This window comes from Zea mays, chromosome 10 (genome assembly GCF_902167145.1).
Source record: "Zea mays cultivar B73 chromosome 10, Zm-B73-REFERENCE-NAM-5.0, whole genome shotgun sequence".
Classification (NCBI taxonomy): Eukaryota; Viridiplantae; Streptophyta; class Magnoliopsida; order Poales; family Poaceae; genus Zea; species Zea mays.
In genome coordinates, this window is record NC_050105.1 from 17224093 (window position 1) to 17228415 (window position 4323).

The window sequence follows — 4323 nt, forward strand, 5'->3', positions numbered from 1 at the left end:
CTGGTTGTTCCCTCATGCGACCTGATTGTAGCCCGGGTGCATGGTCAGGTTCCGAGTTTTTAGGCTGGTTTGTTGACGCTGTCAACGGTTTGGCCGTAGCCGGGTTGCGAGAGCAGCCCTCGAGCCTCTGCACAGAGTGAGAGGATGATCAAGGACTGTCTCGACTTTTATTATACGCCCCTTCGTCGCCTTTCCGCAAGGAGGAAGGGGGGGAAAGCGCCATGTTGCCCTCGGAGGGCGCCGAACATGGTGTCTCCAGTGAGTTGCTAACGGGTGATCTGAGTGGACGCCCGTGCCTCGTTCGATAAGGGTCGGCTAGTGGCCCAGAGGTGCGCTCCAAAAGTACCTGCAGGTGATTTGCCGGACCTAGACCCATTCGATAGGGTCCGAGGGCTCGATGCCTCCCTCTGGTGGGATTCCATTACAAAATCGCTCCTGCTGGTCTCGGAAATGTCCTAGGGTACCTCGGGAGCGTAGCCCGAGCCTCGGCCATGTAATGGATGTACCCAGAGTCATCCCTCACTCTACGTGCTCTGGGGCGGCTGTCGAACCCTTCCGAGGGGCCAGCCTTCGAACCCCTGATCAGTAGTGGGCGCGGAGCCCGAGTGCTCTGGGGCGGCTGTCGAACCCTTCCGAGGGGCCAGCCTTCGAACCCCTGATCAGTAATGGGCTCGGGGCCTGAGTGCTCTAGGGTGGCTGTCGAACCCTTCCGAGGGGCCAGCCTTCGAACCCCTGATCAGTAGGAGGGCTCGGGGGCCCGTTTCCTTCGCTGAGAAGGATCCCTTTCAAATATCCCCTTTCCCGGTCCCTGTTAGCAAGAGAGAGAAAGGGGAAGAGGAAAAGGATATGAATTTAAATAGTGTGGCGCACCTTTTTTGACGCGGTCATCATGGCGGAGGTGAAACGACGCCCGCTTCGCCTGCCAAAGGTGTCGCTTGCCCTGCCAAGGAGTTAATGCGACAGGACGGGCGATTCACGGGGCGACCGTTGCGCGTGTTCGAGTCGTTCGAGGAATGGGCGTTTCGCCTTTGAGTTTGAATTTCGCGGCGGGTTCGGGCGAAGTTTTGAACGGATCTCGCCCGGGCCTTTATATACCTAGAAGAGGGGCCGACGGTGGTTATTTATCCTGCCATTTGCGCTCGCCTTCTGCTTTGGTCTCCGCAACCTAAGAGAATAGCCAGGGAAAAGAAAACCGCGCACCTCATCCCCTTCGTCTCCACCACCTTCGTTCGGCGATGGCAGACAAGGTGATCGTCGTTCCGCCGCGCGACCCGTGGCCATCCTCCACCGTCATTGTGGGAGATCTGGAGGCCCTTGTTGCCGATGGTTTGCTCCATCCCCTCTCTGGTGGGCCGCAGCCGGAGTGGATGGTCCCGAGCGAGGCCGACCCGACTCCGCTGCTGAGGTACGTGGTCAGCTTTATCCCCTTCCATGAGCGGGGGTTTGGAGTGCCAGCGAGCCGATTCATGCGGGCGCTCCTGCACTACTATGGGGTGGAGCTGCACAACTTCAACCCCAACTCCATTGCGCAAGCGGCCATCTTCGCGGCGGTTTGCGAGGGCTTTTTGGGGATTGACCCTCACTGGGATCTGTGGACCCATCTCTTCTCTGCGGAGCTCTTTGCCTCGACGATGGAGGCGAAGAAGGTTCGTATGGCGGTGCGGGCCGGTGGCTACACCCTCCAGCTGAGGCCAGGGCGCATGCAGCAGTACATCCCCGCCACCCTTGTGTCTTCGAACAAGGGGTGGCAGCGCCGGTGGTTTTATCTCCGAAACGACGACGGGAGGCTCCCGTCGTTTTCTCAACGAGTGGTGACCACCGCCAGCACTAACTGGCGCTGGAGGGCCACGCACGAGAAACAGGAGAAGCTTCAGCCTCTTCTGGATGCCTTGCAGAAGTTCAGAGATGACAGACTCACCGCTGCGGGGGTTGTTGCTGCCATCCATCGATGGAGGGTGCTTCCTTTGGCGGAGCGGCGGTTGCCACTTTCGGAGATGAAGCCGGGGGTTGATTTGGAGGGTTCGCAGATGTCCTCGGCTTCCCTCTCCGCCGATGACCTCCGCAGGCGGGTAGCGGGTACGGTAGGGAGGCTGGATGCCGGCGCCCTTACCCAGCCCGTGATGCGTCCCGAGCGTGGGTACGTGTCCCTGGTGAGTGTCCGCTCCTTCTCCTATTTTGCGCCGAGTTGCCTTTGATTCTTACTGTCGGGATTTCCGTTCGTTTCCAGGGGTTGGGGTTTTACAAGCCCTCCCTGCCACTGGTCCTGGAGGACGTGGTGGGCCGAGCCGCGCGGAGGGTTGCCGCGGAGAAGAAAAAGGAGAAGAAGGACGCGGAAAAGGCCCAGGCCCGCGAGCGAATGCGGGCTTGGGAAGCCTTGGAGAGGCATCGTCGGAGGCAGGAGAGGGACGGGCTCCCGACGGAGCCGTCGCCGGAGACGCCTGACGACGATGATGATGACGAGGACGACGACATGGCGACCCGTCTTGGCCTCAGCCCAGATCTGAGGCTGGGCCAGGGGTCACCGAGCCAGCCTCCAAGTGGGCTAGCGCCATCAATATCTGGGGCCAGGACATCAAGGTCCCGGTCCGAGGAGCGGGGACAGGCCGAGGGGGTACTTGACCCCTTGGCCAAGGTAGTTGAGGTGACTCCGGGGAGTCAGGCCGATCCGCCTGTCCCCCAAGAGCAGGCGCCCGCACCAGCTGCACAGGAAATTGGTCCTCTAGCCGTCGTGACGACGCCTGGGCGGGCCGCCCCTTTGGCGCCTCGGGCGCCTGAGGTGGAGGCGGCGCCAGAGTCGGCAGCGAGGCTAGCCTCGGCAACGCCTGCGAGGGCCGAGGCCCGAGGGGCCTCCCCGCAGGCACGGTTGGCCCTGGTCCGAAGCGGGTAAGTATCCGAGGATACCTCCGCTTTGGTTTTTTCTACGTGTGTCTTGATCTTGTCTTCTCTCTTTCTTTCAGCAAGCGGAGGCAGGGCTCAACTGGGTTGGCCCCCAGAAAGGCCCTTAAGACGGAACCGACTTCTGCAGCTGGTACCGCGGCGCGCCATGCCGGTTGGCTGGCCTCTGCGCAAGGCGCCCTCAAGCGGGGGGCCCAGGCGGCGCGACTTGCCATGGGGCAAGCTTCCCAAGCTGACCCCTCTGTCGGGGCGGCCATCGTGCCGGAGGAGACCGCTGACGCGGCTGTGGCCCCAAGCCCGCTTGCCCTGTTGCCAGCGCCGGCATCGACTCCCACCGGGTCCGTCGCTGATTCGCCCGTGGAGCCGCCCGTCGCTTCCGATGTCGGGATGGTTGAGGTGCTACCGCTCGTGGTCGTCCCCGACCTCTCCGTTCTCGGCCTCGAGGAGAGGGCGACCGCCGTCGCCGAGGTCGGTGATCGGAGGCCTGCCACCTTAGCCGAGGGGAGGCCCAGTGCGTCGACGTCGATGGTGTTTGACGCGTCGAGCGCAGGGGGACCCGACGCCTTAGTGGAGGGGCGCGCAGAGCCGCGGCCCGTCCTTGGAGCAGCGGCCTTATCCCCGCGCAGCGCAACCCCAATGAGTGGCGCGGGCAGCCGTTCCGGTTCTGGAGCCGCGGCGCCTCGGAGCTCCTCCTTTTCCTCAACGATGAGCGGGAGGAGCAGTCTCGGAATGAGCTCCGTGAGCATGCCGAGGCGGCGATGAGGTCGCTTCGGTTGACCATGGAGGTCCTTTCCAGGGACGTTCCCAGGGTTTGCCAGGTAAGGATTTAGACGTACACCTTGCATGACCAGGGCATTCTTCGTAATATACTGTTTTCCTTCCTCAGGAACTTGCAGATATGAGCACCGCCAAGTCGCTGTTCATCCGCCGTGGGAGAGGCGTCTGGGGTTCGCTGCGGTCCCAGAAGGCCGCGCTTGCCGAGGCTAATGAACGCCTAGCCCAACGGAGCACCGAGGTGGCGGACCTCCGGTTGCTCTGTGATGAGCTGAAGTCGGAGGTAGCGGCGGCGAGGGCAGAGGCGGCGTTGGCACGGACGGAGATGCAGCAGCGGCAGATGGAGCTTGGCCAGGTCATCAGCGAGCGGGACCAATCTCGGAGCCAAGCTGCCGAGGCCATGGGCCGGGCTGAGGCCCTTAGGGGTCAGCTGGCTGAGGCTACGGAGCAGCTAGCCGAGGCGTCCGCTTGGGCCGGGACCCTTGCTGAGGACCTGGCCGTAGCCGTCAGGTCTGCCCAGTCCGCCCAGGCCGTGGCCTCGCAGGAGCATGCCCGGGCCGAAGGTATGTTTCGACTGCTTTGTGACCTCGATTCAGCTTCATTCTTCAACTCGTGTCTGAAGAATTTTGTTCGGCTTTCTGAAGAGTCCGTCAA